Source organism: Triturus cristatus, chromosome 6, assembly GCF_964204655.1.
Source record: "Triturus cristatus chromosome 6, aTriCri1.1, whole genome shotgun sequence".
Classification (NCBI taxonomy): domain Eukaryota; kingdom Metazoa; phylum Chordata; class Amphibia; order Caudata; family Salamandridae; genus Triturus; species Triturus cristatus.
The window spans coordinates 562405482-562421729 of NC_140589.1; the positions used below are offsets into that span (position 1 = coordinate 562405482).

At 43.0% G+C, this 16248-nt stretch overlaps 1 protein-coding gene across 1 annotated transcript in view; it reads right to left on the reverse strand.

The window, feature by feature from the left end:
* Positions 1–16248, reverse strand: part of ELOVL4 (ELOVL fatty acid elongase 4) — a 197683-nt gene that overhangs the window by 116727 nt on the left and 64708 nt on the right. The window lies entirely within an intron of this gene.

Below are 16248 nucleotides of genomic sequence, written 5' to 3' on the forward strand. Positions count from 1 at the left end.
GCTTTCGCCGCTCGGCCGGGCGGCATTGTTCAAGATGATGTCTCTGCCGCGTTTTCTGTACGCTTTGCAGAACACTATGGACTTGGTCCCGGCGCGCTACTTCCGTGAGGTGGAGAGTCTGCAACGCCGCCTGTTCTGGGACGGGAGGCCGCGCATTGCTCTGGCTAAGCGGACGCTCCCATGGTTTGATGGGGGGATCGCCCTCCCGGATATTAAACGGTACTATTGGGCCTCCCAGCTCGCTGCCATTAACCACGGCCTCTACGGGCCCGCCTTAAACCCGGCTTTTGAAATGGACAGGATGCTCCTGCCAGGTGGCGACTACAATCGAGCGCTCTATTCTAGCGCGCCCGACGCTCGTCTGACGGGCCCCACGCGTGTCATGGTGCAAGTCTGGCACGCGGCCAATGCAGCTATGGGGTGGAAGGACCGTTTGACCCGGGCATCACCACTATACGCGTCTGAGCGGTTAGGTTCCCTGTGGACCTCTAAGGGCTTTGAGAAGTGGGACATAATAGGTATCAGTAAAGTGGGGGATCTTTGGACGAGAGGAGTATTTAAAACGTTCGATATGCTGCAGACGGAATTTCAGTTGCAGGGCAGTGAATACTTCCGGTATTTGCAGGTCCGTCATGCGCTGGGTTCCGTCTTCACGGGCGTTGCCTCCATCCCGGAATATTCCCCCCTGGAAGATAGAGTGCTGGATGGGCACGTCCCGGACAGCACGATCTCACTTATATACAAAAAGCTGATAAACGACCGCTCGGGCCTGTTGACTGCCCTTCGTGCGGCTTGGGTTGCCGACGGGCTGGAGTTGGACGACGAGGACTGGACCTCCGCGGTGGCCTCCCCGAAGGAGGTGGCCATACCGGCTCGCCTTCGCTTCGTCCAGCTCAAGATACTCCACCGGGTCTACATGACGGGGCCAAAGCTTCTGCGTATGGGCTATGCCGTAGATGGGTTATGTAAGCGTGGGTGTGGTGCTTTGGGGACTTTTTTGCATATTTTGTGGGAGTGCCCGGAGGTAGAGGGGTTCTGGCGTGGTGTACATGAGGTGCTGCGTCTGGTTACGCATGTGGCGCTGTTGCCTGAAGCGAGAAGATGCCTGTTGAATGTGTGGGAACCGACTGATTACTCAGCGCCGCAGAAGTGGTGGGTGACTCTGGGATATATGGTAGCCAAGCGTGATATTGCTCAACTGTGGGGATCCCAGAGGCCCCCGACGGTCTCGGCCTGGAAAGAACACATGGACTGGTGCATGTTTCGCGAAAAAGTGGTGTATGTGGCGAGGGGTAAGCCTGGGACATGGGTGAAAGTATGGGGCCCCTGGAACGCCTACCGAGGGGGTATCTGCGCGCCACCGCTGCTGCCTGATCCCTCGCCAGCCCCATCCCCTTAGCCGACTCATTCCCCCGCTGCCGGGCATTGGGTTCCCCCAGTCCTCGCTTTGCTCACTTCCCCCTCTTCACACTTCTGTGTATAGTTGGGATCCCCCCTCTTGGGGAGCACGTGCTGCTATTTTTGATTGTGGGTTGCCTTGTGGGTGTGGTTTTAATTTTTTGTTGTTCTTACTTTAAAATGAAACCGCATAATGGGGCCTGGATGATGTGGTTTTCGACATTGTTATCTATTGAGAAATGCTCCTCCTGTAATACCACGTGTTCCATGAATATATGTTGTATGTTCCTACTATTGCTAGCGGCCGGCCGGAAGGTTGTGGGCCCATACTTGTATACTTTTAAGACCTGTAATAAACGGTTTCAAAAAAAAAAAAAAAAATTATTCTAGATTGTCTAACTCTGGATGCCGTATCACACATCCCTTGGTTAGCGTATATTAATTACTCTTTTAGTATGCTGTTTAAATTGCCCATATAGTCAGATTCCACACAGGTGTTATCATTAACCAACATGACCATTACAGAAACTTTTTTACGGTACAGATTTGATCGGCCAATGGCTGTCGACAGAACTAAAACATCAGTTGTTCTTTACATGTCATTCGACTTAAAGGAGGGTGGGAGTGGCTATTTATCCTGTATGACACACATGCAGCACCGTTTTGTTTTGATAATAGTGAGACGTGGTATCGTGCACCAGTTAGTGGCCTCTCCGAATATGAAGTCTTGCCCTTCAGATATGACCCCTGTCCATGCAATGGTCGAAGCAAACAGAGCACGTGGCACTTTCTGCTGTTTTGTCATTTATCAGAATCTCGGATGTTTTTATCTTAAACTCATTTTAGTTGTATAGAACATCAGATCCTATAAAGTTTCTATTTAATATTTGATTACATTAAGTGAGCCCTCTGTGTGTTATAATGTTGCTCTTTTTATTTTGAAAGTCATCAATGAGAGGAAAAGTATTTTGTATTAGTGGGCTCCCGATTTTAAACTGTATAATCCATGCACATTATATATTGGATATTGTAATGGATTTTTTGGGTTTTTAGGATGTTTTTATTTTACTTTACTTTTTAAATGTTCCATGCACTTTTTTAAGGCTGTTCTAACTAGCCGGATAAGGTTTTATGAACCGAATGAGGCTTTGATGAGTTCCATAACCTTATTACGAACTCTGCCTTTGGCCTCGTTCCTCTCTATATGATTACGGAACTCCTCGGTAACTTGTAATATAGTGTATAGCGGAGGTATTTTATCCTTTGCACCAAAACCCAGCCTATGCTGCTGTATTTACACTAGTTTGCCACTGATTAACATAAAGTTGTGCCGTTGATTACTGTACCATTTGATTGTGAGGAGCAATGTGTTGAATTGAATTGCCATGGATTATTCCCCGAGAAATGTGGAGTGACAAGAAATTAGTAGCTGCTTAATAATTCAGAAGTGACTCAGCATACAGGGGTCTTGAAACTGTCAACCTTGGTGAGAGAGGCAGGGCCAGGCATCTACGCTTTATGGAGGCCGAATAGGCCATGATCTGCAACTAAATGCAGTTTATTCATACACTAGATCTATTAGTCCAAACTCCTGCTGCAGAACATGGGTGCGGGGCTTTCAACCACTATCAACATGGCTGATAACTTGAGCGTTAGTTGTCCCTGTTTAGTCACACTTTAACATGTATGGACTCATGTCAGGCAGTATAAAAAGACCAGCAGCACTGAATGCTGTGAGAGCGTTGCATATGCAGAGAGCCGCAAGAAAATAGGTTAAACTACTGGGTTATGTCCCCCCCCCCCCCCGCCCCCACCCATTACGACAGTGCCTTAACATTATAAGACCACCACAAACACATGCACTACGTTAAACTGCTTTCGATGAAGTGCATTGGATTCTATATTTGCATTAACTGAACTATATAAAAAGCTTTGGGGGGGGGGGGACATAATATATTTGAAAATGTTGTTTATTTGATTACAAGGCTGAAGTGGCAGAAAGCGACGTGTTACTTTGTTGCTTTATAGAAAAAAACCTCATTTATCAAAATGTCTTTATATGAGAGTTCTCACCATTTTGTTAAAAAACAAATTGCAATACAACAGAGAGGAAGGATATAGAAAGTTGCCAAACTCATTGCTTTATGGATTAAATGGCCCACAGTAAAACACATTATCCTGTTATTTTATTTTTTACAATGTAACTTCTGCCACATTGTTTCAGTTTCACAATCTGAAAGTTACCACTTGCCCATTTTTCTCCCTCTTTCGTGTGAAATGGAGGCGCTTGTTACTTTATAACATTGTATTTGTATGTTTTTATATTCTGACAAGAGGTTTTTGTTCACCAGCTACCAACAGGAAATTAGGGCGTGTCATTATCGGTCCTGGACTGTATTTCATATGTTGCTATGCTTGCTGAAGTCAGTCCCTCTGCAGCAATCCAAGGAGGCTGGTCAGACCGGACTCCACTCCAGTGTACCTCTGATAAATGCCTTTGGTTTGTATTCCCTACTGTCTAACAGGCTCTTCATTTGTGAGGAAGGCTGAGAGATGGTCGTTAGTGACCAGAGTGACCCTAATCAGGTCACTTCCTTCAGTATGATGTTGGTTATGGGTATGCATGTTGGAGCCTGTTGGTATATGATCATCGGTTTGTTGACATATTATGCCCTCTGGAGCCCCTATGTGCCTCCCTGCCATGCTAGCCCAGGTATGTGCCCCTGCCCACTGCATCCCCAAAGTGTGTTGTACTCCCTCTGCACCCTGACCTCTTCTTGCAGACTGTGGTTGCCTCTCGACTCTCATGCTTGAGCTCCTTCACCTCCCATGCAGTCACTCTGTGTGCTCCTTTGCAGCTCCTGCAGCTTCTCTATGACAACCAGAATCCAACATTAACAAAGCCAATATGTCTGGCTTGCAATTTAAATATAATTCCGAAATATTGGCTTTGCCAGTTTTTTTAGCGCTTTACAAAGTAAGCAACCTTTGAGAGATTTTTATAAGTGAACTGAACCAGGGGATTGGTGAAGTGTTCGTTTCACAAATCCTGTTCCAAAGTTTCGCCAACTTGGGGAAACATTGAGAAAAAAGTTGCTGAGTGGGGTTTACTATAAACGACCCTATACTCTAAGTGGGGGTGGGGGTGGGGGGCGATCATAAGAGACCTACACCTCACACCTTGCCCGAGGCTGGAGTTGTAAATACTACCTCGTCTTGTCCAAGAGTGGGGTTAGTGTGTGTCCCTATACCACCTCTAGTCTTGTTCAATCACGAGGGGGTTAAAAATAAATTTGAAAATTGGAACAGGGAATATGAAATAAGTTGTAATATCAAGTCATTTACTATTCCATGGTCCACACATGCTGCAGGCCACAACGGAAATAAGAAGCAGGCACCCACACCTGTGCCTCAATTGGAAATCAATTTGGAATCAGGTGCAGCAGTGTGTGGCAAGCTGGCACCATCTTCACACATTTTAAGTTTCATCCTCAACCATGGGTAAGCTGGGAAACGGCCTTCAGGGGAGGGTTGGGGGACAGTGCATTGGTAGTTGGAAGTGGCTCGGACTGCACTTGGACATGGGTTATATACGCAGGTGGCGGCCACTGTCCTGATTGTAGACGACAACTGTGATTGAGTAATGCAATAAAAATTGTTTTTGCAAAAACAAAAGCTGGGAAAGGGCCAATTTCTTACTTTCACCCTTGACAAAGTGAGGGTGTATAGCAAAGTATCCTCTGTCACATGTTGATATTGTCGGGAAGAGGGTAAATTTCCCCCCCCCCCCCCCTCAATCTTCGGCAAGGTGAGGAAAGGTGTAAATAGCCCTTCACTAAATCAGCATCAAGGGGTGGGAGACAGAACACTGGAGTAGAAGGAAGATGCTTGAATGAAATGCAAAAGTACTCTCCTCTCCACCCTTGACACCTTCTTATTGCTGGTCAGGCCAGAGAGGCTGGAGAAAAGCTTGTGTGTTTTTAATCTTTCTCAGACCCGCCAAACAGATTGGGGAGAGACATTCATAAGTGGGTCGGCTTACCTGCTGCTTAGGAATAACGTAATATCAGATCTCCCGGCTTAAGTGGTATATTTTAATCTTTTTGCATTTTGTTTTGCTTTTTGTTATGCTTTCCTCCTGCTGTTTGCGGACTACGACAGAAAAATACTCATGAGTGCCCAGTGCACATGTATGGTGTGGTTTATGTACTCTGGTGGGTCTATTTCCCACCCATGCCTAAATAAGTGATCCCAAGATTTTACAAATATAGCTATAGACAATATGCACACTTAACGCTCACATTTAGCATTATAGCTAAAAAATGTCAGAATCAATTTGGACCTAGAAAAGGCATTGAATCACTGAAAAGGAGCCAGTCCATAAATATTTGGTGACCATCCATTCAGAGGTTTTAGAGTTAAACACAGGGAAACAGATCTTTCTTGAAATGTCATTTTAAAGGCAAGGGGAAAATGGGTGAATACCCCATTTTAACTTATGAACCGTTACACTGAACTGCACTAAATGTGGCACACTCCAAAATGCCCTTATACATGTTTTGCTCCAAGTCATGTGTAGATTGGTCACATCAGACCAAAGTAATTAGGCATACAAAAATTGAATTTTCTATGGCGTGAAATGTCAAGACCAGCAGTAAGGACGGCAAATTATCTTCCTCCTCTCCTTGCTTTGACCACCCGAGCAATTAGAAGGAGCCTTTGGCTGCTGAATATCAGGGCACAGCATTGGGAGTAGGCCATGATTCTTCTTCTTAGATATTTATTTATTTACAGAGTTTTATATAGCACAAATGTGACCAGTCAGGGTATCCAAGCGCTGTACATATAGTGAACAGATCATACATATGAAAAAGCAAAAAGGCATATGTAGGAAGCAATAAAAATACAGATTTAAATGCAAAATACCAATTGTCCTGGTAGATTTGGGGGCCAGCGGTAGATCAACATGAAAATCGACAAGCTGAGTGACTTTAGGGCTGTTCCTGGTGGATTCTGTTCATCAAAAGCCTTTTTACTTCTCTTTTTAAGGAGGGAGCCGAGGTGAGCGCCTTAAATTGGGCTCGCTTCACCACAGGCAGCTAGTGAAAGTGACGGAGATGAGGTGTGTTATTAATTGGGAGACAGGAATATTCAGAATAAGTCTGGCCACTGCATTTTATACAATCTGCATGCGACTTAGTAAGTAGGCGGGCAAACCCAAGTAAAGACTATTCGCATAGTCTAGTTTGGACATCATTAAGGCATGAATGATGGTCTTTCGTGTGTCCTTCGGGATAGGGTGAATCATTCTTCTTAAAGCGTAAGGGTGGCAAAACAACTGGATCAGACTATTTTTACTTGAGGAGCAAAGGAATTTTATGAGTCAAAAGTGACTTCAAAATTCCTAGCAGTTCGTGTCGGGGAAGGGGGGGGGGTACCCGATACCGCAGGCCACCAATTGCTCGTGTGACAATAGCTCCCAGTGCCGAAAAAGAGAACCTCGGTTTTATCAGCGTTAAGCCGGAGGAAATTGTTGGTCATCCAGTCACCAACAGTGCACAAGAGTTAATGATCGAGTTTTAAAAGAGTTAAGGATCGACGTGTCTTTCTCCTGAAAGTGGAGGGGTAATTGGGTGTATTTGGGGATAAGAAATAACCCTTAGAGTCCACATTTTAGCTAGGCTTGCAAGTGTCTCCAGATAAATGTTAAAAAGGGTGGGGCTTAGGGCAAAGCTCTACATTCAAGTGATTTAGCCGCAGAGGAATAAGAAGATAGTAGAACAGCTAGAGTCCTGTTCTCCAGGAAAGATTTGAACCATAGGAGGCCTGGCCTTAAATCCCTATGTTACCGAACCTCACCAGAAGAATCTTTTGAGAGTTCGTATCGAAGGCAGAGCATAGGTCTCGGAGCACCACCCAGGCCACAGTGTTTTGATCGAGGTTCTCTTTAATATATTCTGTGACTTCCAGCAAGGCTGACTCAGTGGTTTAACCAGTCCTAAAACTGGATTGGGAGTTGTGTACGAGACAATCAGATTCCAGAAAAATTGTCAGTTGCCTATTGACATGCTTCTCCAACATTCTTGCCACAGCTGGCAACAGATTCATCTTTAATTGCTCAAAATCTAAAGGTCATCATTAGGTTTTTTGAGTAATTGAAGCAGGAGAGGATGCTTCCAGCATTTAGGAACTGTGGCAGAGTCAATAGAAGAATTCATCAGATGATTCAAGATGTGGTTCACCATAGAAGATATCTTTTTAAGAATGTCAGGTGGGCACTGGCCATGGGGAGATCCAGACTTGCATTGAGCCAATTATAATAGAGAGTCCTCCAAAGATATAGGGTTAAAATTTGCAAGGATTAGGCAGGAGGGACAATTGCCCACCATGCTAAACATGGCTCCCGAGTTCTTGGGGAATTGGTAATAGATGCCACTAATCTTGTTATGAAATAATTTTGATAGCTCTTCACAAAAACTAGCAGACGCCATAGGCTTACTCTGAAGGATGCTAGGAGAAAAGAAGGTGTTCTTCATTTTTAAGAGCTCCCAAGGATTATTGACAGCCTTGGCAATCGATGAGGAAATATACTGCAAATGGGCCTTCATAATAGCATGCTGATAGGATTTCAGCACTGGCTTATAAGTGCAGTTGGCCTCAGCATCATAGAATTTCCTCCAAATCTGTTCCAGCTTTTTACACTGAGCTTTGTCTATTTTTTAGATCCGCAGAGAATCAGGGAGGACAATCTTTTGCTAGCCAAGGTTCTTACAGGGACCATAGCATCAAACGTATCTGTAAGCCAGACATTAAAATTATTGATATCTTGATCCACAGTGTCGTTCAACTCTAAAGATGTATGTGAGTGTATCTCCATTAGAACGGATTCAGAAATTTTATGCCAAGGTCTCGAGGTTTTGGGACCTCATTACTTGATTATATACACGGGGGGTGTTTTCAAAAGAAGTCAGAAAATCATCTGACCATGTTAATTGTAAGGCAGGTTTAAGTGAAAGGTTTAGAGGATCTGCAAAAATGAGATCCGTAGGTGTAGGTTACCTTACAAACTGTTACGGATTCAAACCCTCTAGAGTGGTCACAAATTGAGCCAGAATAGGACAGTTCATTTTATTTCTGTGTAAGTGAGAGTCGCCAAGGATCATGAAATTAGGGCATACAAGCAATAGTTGACCCAATAGGTGAGCGAGATGAGTGATCGATTCAGTTGGGCCATCAGGAGGTCTATAAATGAAGACGTCAGTAAATTGAAATGCCGCACTAAGGGGTTTATTACGATGGAGGTCGGAAAGCCTCTGACCTTCGGTCTGAGGCTTTCCGACCACCATCGTCTGTTTCAATTCCGGCCGGCTGATTATGAATCAGCCAATCGGAATTGAAGCCGGCTGGTCATTCCGGTTGGCTTTGGATGGGCTCGAGGAGCCCGTCGGCCAGTCAGAGGCCAGCGCCTAATCCCAAATGGCAGCCTTACCACCCTTGAGATTTCGATGCACAGTTTCCAGCAGGGTTTCTATGCTGGCCTGTCCGACATGGAAATCATGTCGGAAAGTGTGTTTGGGGGCCCCCTTGTGTGCGCGGCCTCCGATTGGGGGCCGAGGGGGCACCTATGGTGCCCCCTGTTAATCCCAGCACTCTGTGGCAGGCACCTTGAGCCAGACGTGTCCTTCAGCCATGTTTCAATTAGAAACATTAGGTCCCATTTGTCCTCAAGTAGAAAAGTGAAAATTTCCAAAGTGTCCCTGGGGAGGGATCTACAGTTAATCAAGCAAGCAGATAGGATGAAGCCCTTGGCCAAATTCAGCTGTAAGAGGGTTATGCCAGAAATGGTGTCATCAGTTAAAGGGCAGGTAGATTACAATTTTGAATAAACATTTGTGGCCAGCAAGAAACATGAAAGCGACAGGGCAACTGCATAGACCTACAGAGACATTAACCGGATCCAAAATGTAGCTGCATGGAGGTGTGCACAAGTTAAGTATAGCTGAAATGTTTTGCTTAATGCTCATGATCAGGTGAGAGCACATTATGTAACTAGTGATGGATGGAGTACTGGTTGCTGGGGACTGAGGATTTTCAGAGTAGTATCTTTGACATACCAGTCGGCTGGGGTTCAATCATTCCCATACTAGGTGTGACTGTGACAAGCAAGTAAGTCAAGGACAAAGCAGCTTACATGTCAAATACATCCCTGTAAGGCCTGTAGAGCTATGTAAGATTAAGTCATGGGAACCCTACTTAGGGCAGCTAGGCTGGAGCAGTGCAAATCACATAACAGGTGCTCATGACACTAAGCTGGTGACTGATTTTACACAAAGCCAAGTGCAATTATAGGTTAGTGGAACATGGATAGAATTGTTCACGGGGTCAAGCACAGCAAGTATCGCTGAGAGCAGAGTTTGGCGCATATCAGGAGGACTGAAAGGGCAGGTAGTGGTAAAGGAATTGAAGGGGTTTTTAGGACTCATTGGCGTGTAGCAGTAAAGGGTTTTTATGCTTCAGGGGCAAGAGGAGTGTTCTTGACTTTGCTTTCCTCCTCTTGCAATTTTTCTGTAGATTTTAAATTTATATATTTTTGTATTGGTCATCAAAATGAAAGTTTGGAGTCGGTAAAATGAGGAGCGAGAGCTATAGTTTTGTGCAACATGTATATACACACCACCCAAAAAGGACAATTGAGACCACATTGGCACATCTTTCATAGATGATATTTCATCACCCACAAGAAATGTTTAGTCTAACAGGTGATTTGAGTTGCAGCCTATTGGCCACAGAGCAGGAGGGCAGTATCTTCACTATTTGTGATGCATGTTCTGTGGAATATGGTTGCCAATGAATTTGTGAAACAAAATCCGACTTTGACAACCAGTATGGTATGGGAGTTTTTTTTTTTTAACCGATGTAAAAACGTAATAGTTGCACTGAAAGTGTCATGTAGCCAAAATACAATACATTAAGTAGCAGCTTATAGACCAGCAGTAATTCAGACTATAACAAGAAATATCTTGTCTGTTTTTAGTCTTGCTGTGAGGTCCCAAGCGGAAAAAACAATCTCGGGTCTTGGCTAAATGGCAGCACGGCCTAGCCTAATAACATCAAATACCAACAGTGTGCCAGTGCTGCACTTTATCTGAACAAGACTTTTCGCAAGGTGTATTGACTCAAACAATATCACTGGTGACTACTTTTTCAGTCAGATTTAATCACAAAGTTTACTCAAGTTATATTACATTTCTCTTAGAAAATACATTCTATAAACCTAAAATCACCTCTCGTAGTGATGTCCACATTGTCTTTTAAACATAAGTTTTCTTTTTACATTTAAGACACCTCCTAACGTATTACATGAATATTGACATACAAATCACTTTCTCACTATTCACTCATTCATCAGCACTCCCATACAGGTCTGTCCTCAGAGGAAGTGCTGTGGTCCTAGTGAATCAGTTTACAATACTCTAGTTGATTTAGATACATATATATTGCTCAGACAGGCCAAATATTTGGGCACACAATCAGTGCGACTCTCCTATTGGCAACTTTGGCCACCTAACCTAAGAATTGGTAACACATGGCAGGCTGCACCTCGAAGAGACCCAACCAGACTTTTACTTAAGTGCTCCTCATTTATTTCAGATAAGACCTTGCAAACCTCTTTACAGTGCGATAGATGAATTATATATATATATATATATATATATATATATATATATATATATATATATATTCCCCACTGAAAAAACCTAGGGTTAAACTTAAATTACGGTAAGTAATTGTAATAATATATTAATTCACATTTAAAAAGCCTTAGAAATGCAAACAAAAGGTTGGAGGACATTAGAGTTAGGTGATAATATCAGATAAAACCTAACGTTTTAAACTAACAAAACCACTGATATTTACCAATTATAGTTATCTCTAGTAACTAGAACTTGTGCCCTAAAGTAACTATGGGCCCGATTACGATCTTGGCGAATGGGATTATCAGTCACAAATGTGACAGATATACTGTCCACCGTATTTCAAGTTCCAGGAGATATTATGGAACTATAATTTGCGGAAGGGATGTCCGTCACGGTTGTGACGGAGTAATCCTGTCCGCCAAGATCGTAACGTAATCAGGCTCTATAACTGAGACACTTGCCATGCACAGTGTTATCAATGAAGCCATTTCAGATATCATTGGAGTTGTAATCAATGCAGTCATTGAACAGGTCATGAGTTAATATGTGAGGATGCAAGCAGTGACTGGAGAGAGGGGTGTTTTTGCTCTTTTTAAATGTAAAGTAAGACATTAATATAATTCCAAACCATTACGTCAATTTAACCTTTGGGTTTTTTTTCAGGAAATTTCTAGGGTTTTTTTCTTTTTTTATAAACATGAGGAATATCTTAATCACCATTCACTGCATTGGGTTGACCTCTCCACAGATGCTCCCTCCCCCATCCTGCTGACAACCCAGCCTTCAACTGTGCAGGGCATAGAGTTGGGCCATGGATCCACCGCAATTATCCAGGGGGGTGTGGGGGATGCAGTGAGCCTTGCGGTGGATCAGCGGATCCATGGAATCCCCCAAAAAACCATTCTTTTAAAAATCGGCATTGGATGGTCACTCTAGAAACCCGAGAGGTTCAGGCTACCCTCTTATATCTTATTTTATTTCATAGGTGGGTACTGCAACTTTTCATTCAGTTTGCGGAGAGCCAATCAGAATGTGTGCTTCGGTTCGCGGATTCACTGCGGTGAAATATACATACATTTTAAGCCTTCATTTCTTCAAATCTACTGAATTGATTTACACCAAATCGGAAAAAAGCACACTTTCTCGATCAATATCTAACACTCTTCCATATTTGGTGTGGTTCCATTCAGTTATTCTTGAGGTACTGCTATTCCATTTTCCTATGAAAAACTGCATGGGGGTAGTGCGTTTTGGGGCCTCACCCTGCAGCTGGACAGATAGCCCCAAAACATTTCAGAAAGGTGACGTGGATGAGACTTATTTTTTTTAAAGTTTAGTCAAATAGCGCCAAAGTTATTAGCAGGTCAAAAAAATCTTTAAGTTAGTGGTGATTACCCAGGAGCAATCACCATTGGGAGACAGACAGACATGCAGCAAAATGTTACTATTTTAAATAAGGGAGCCGTTAGGCAACTGGGAAGACGGGTAGGGAAAGTAAACCGATGTAGAAAGTGGATGCTGTAATTGTGCAGAAATATTTCTATCTTAAACTATTTTTAGCCCCTTTAAAAATACATTATTATGGCTCAAATTAGCATAAACCCATACACCCCCTCACATTTGGAAACCACTGATTTCAGGTCTCCATTACCATCGTAATGCTCTCCAAGAAAGGCTTTGAATGCAGCAGCTCCCATTCCAACAAAATGATACTTCTATGCAGTTCAGTACAGAGTAATGGTTCCACTGGCCAAAAGTGCTGATTGTTGTTTTGAGGTCTGTAAACATTTGTAAGAGGTGGGAGTCTGGGTTTTGAAGGAGTGGGGGCGGAGGTTTGGGGGAAAAAAAGAAAACCTTTATTAAAAAAACGTTAAGAAAAGCGAAATACTGATCTACCACAAGACTAATGGGTGTGTGCTATTTAATAATAGTGGGCTTATTCATGAAACCAAAAACACAGCATCTGAACACTTTGGTGAGAGAATAAATGCTCGAATACATTAACTCTGGGTTAGTAGAAAACCCCATAAAATCAGAGCCGAGTAACACAAAAGTTAACCATGACTTAAAAATTCAAATTGATACTTCAGGTTATGGGTCAAGAGGGCAGATTTATGGCCTTTACACCTCTATTCAGAGTCCTGATGGGAAAGAGCTAATCTCCCTTGATTTGCACTCCCTTTTTCTCCTGTCTAAGAAAGATACTAGTTTATTAGAGTTCATATAGTACAACATACTGAAACACAAAGTTATTCGATCCAGAGATCTGTCGGTAACCTCTTCTCACAGTGAGCAAGCCAGATGAATGAGAGACGACAATAGTTCAGCTTGACATACCTCAAGAAAACGATATAGGATTTAAATATTTTAGCACAGGCCAGACAGTTAAAGTAGAAGATTCAAGGTAGAGATAATTTTCCAATATCAACAAGAGGCGGATGTCCCTGGTTTGAACTTGAAGGTAATGTGTTGAAATAATGTCACCCGAGCATCAACAAGGATTGTAAACTGTCTAGTTGACTATTTCCATTGACTGTTAAAACTTTTATAGCAGGCATTTTCACAGGATTTTGTTTGGAATACCTTGTCGACAGAATTGGAGGATAGCACATCAAGCCGGGCACTTTCAGATGAACAGATATGTTTATTACATTGCAATTTTATTTCTGCACCTCTGTTTTTCAAGGTGTGCACATTTTAGCATTTAGGACAGGATTGAAATTGTCCATCTACCCCCAGATGCACTATCTAATAGTCAGATAATTTACTAGTGGGTTAGATCTATTGGGTAACTTTGAATTAAATCACATGGTTTCATGGAACCCCATATAAGCACACAGATTTTTTGCCAAATTAATGATTGATGCCTTTGGATAGCAGGGCGGCAGCACTAACTAGTTAGAGTAGTTTATTGTACATAAGAAACTGTAGAGTGTCACAGAAACGAAACCGACAGAAAATTATGAGCCACCATAAAATGTAATTCCTGTGTAGTTTGATAAGGAAGTGCATGATACTTGTAGGTGTTTGTAGAGATCACAATTGTGCTTGCCTGTCCAAGTAAGATGCACACCACATATTTAAATATTTTAGCAATATAAATGATAATACATTTTCAAAATATGGATCCCTGTATGTGATGATAAAGAGTAAATATTAACATGCCTTCTGGTGCTCAGAAGCCAAAAAGTTGGTTATGGATGATCAGTACGAGGAAATTCCAGAAAAGATCTGGGCTAAATACAGTGGCGGTTATTGGGGGTAGGTTGTTTACGGAGTGGAGGTGCCACGATTGTACAAAATTCTTTCAGAATGGAACAATATTGGCTATCATAATCTGGAGGTGCAACTGGTCTCGGACATCAGGAACTATTTATCTTTGTTCTCCAACATTCAAATGCAATGCCCGCTGGTGGGCATGAATTGTATTTCTGCCCTTCTGGAACAATTTCTCTAGTAGCAGTGATTCCTCAGTCTTGGAAGTGGGAACATTATCCCCCATTTTCATAGAAAAGTTCACATGAAGGACAGCAGAATTTATCAATGAATCACTCTACTTTATCTCATCATTAACAATGTTGCGAAAGGTGCGCAAATACATTTGGTTGAAGAGGGTAAGAAAGAAAAATAATAAAACGATCATACTTGCTCAGCAAGCATGGAATAAATCCATAACGCCCCTACACTGCAGACCTGGGAAATTCTCTCCACGTTTGATAGCGTCCACAGAGGTAATTAGTGGTTACACTGGAGGGTTTTACTTATAATATGGTTTCACATGCTAACAACTTTAATTCTGCTTTTTTACTCTAAAATTTGGGAAAGGGTGTGCATGAAAACAAGTTTGCCATGTGTGAGAATAGATCACCATGAAGTAACATATTAGAAGGTCATATATAATAATTATTCAAATATTTAAACTACACATGGCAGATATTCCAAATGAGCTTGCCCAAATTGAGTTTATTCTGGTAAGAATAGAGCAGAAGAACATCTCTGCCCCACTCAAAGAAGAGGATATTGTCTTGCTCAGAAGAGTATGGCTCTTCAATGCTCACTAAGAAGGAACGTTGTGATTAAAGAAGAGCACAATACTTATTCTAAGGTAGAGAGACAGATTTCACATACATTCTTTGCACCTAAATTAAACATGGCTGTGAAAGCTTACTCTGCAGATCTAATCCGAACATCCCGATTGACACAGTCAGCCGGGATCTGCAAATATGTATGATAACAGACAGCGGCGTCACTAGGGTTGGTGTCACCCAGTGCGGTAACTCATGGTGACATGCGGTCCGCACCCCCCTAGTGATGCCACTGCTGGCACCGACCGCTCTCTCACTACTTTCAGTAATAAAATGCTCTGCTGTCCACACAGAGCTCCATTTCTCACTCCGCTCGTTTAATCATTTGTGAGGGGTCCCTGGAGGACCGAGCAACTCTCACATAAAAACACTGACAGTGAATTCTTCTTCGGCCCGAATGCGCGCCCACTTCGCGCACCCGGGCCCGCTGAGCGCCTCGCTCCATGTCTGTAGTTCTGTTGTGTTGTGTTTTTTCAATCATGGCCTCTCCTGTTTTTACCTTTTTTTAGCCCTTGCATTGGAATCGTCGTTATGCAGTTGATTATTTTACATTGCATTGACAACGATTTTTTGCATTCTGAGTCCGCAAACATTGCTCTATTATGTGGAGGACTCATCATTAGACCCATAGCTTCGTTATCCACATTTTGATATGGCCGCGGACTTGGATATCCATTTCTAGTACCCTTTCCTCGATTGGATAGGTTAGCGTTCTAGTTGTTACCGCTCTAGACGCGAATGACGCATGTGACGTCACTTCCGGGTTGCCGTACTCACTGGGGACTGTATATCTTGTAGAGTAACATGCACCCGGGACATCACCCGGTCCCGACGGGAATGGGTAGGTCTCAAGTTCTTCGACACCGCCTTCTTGGGTAAGCAGGGTGCCTTTTGATTGTAGTCCACCTTTGAGTCTGTATTCATTTACGACAAGGCGAGGAGACCGAATGGTGAGTCTTTCCCTTGGGCTTCTACCCGTAAGTCACGAGGCGGTGCTTCCACCTTCGTGTCTACCTTTATTTAGACATTTATACTGACACGCGCTCCTGCAAATTTAGGTGCTCACG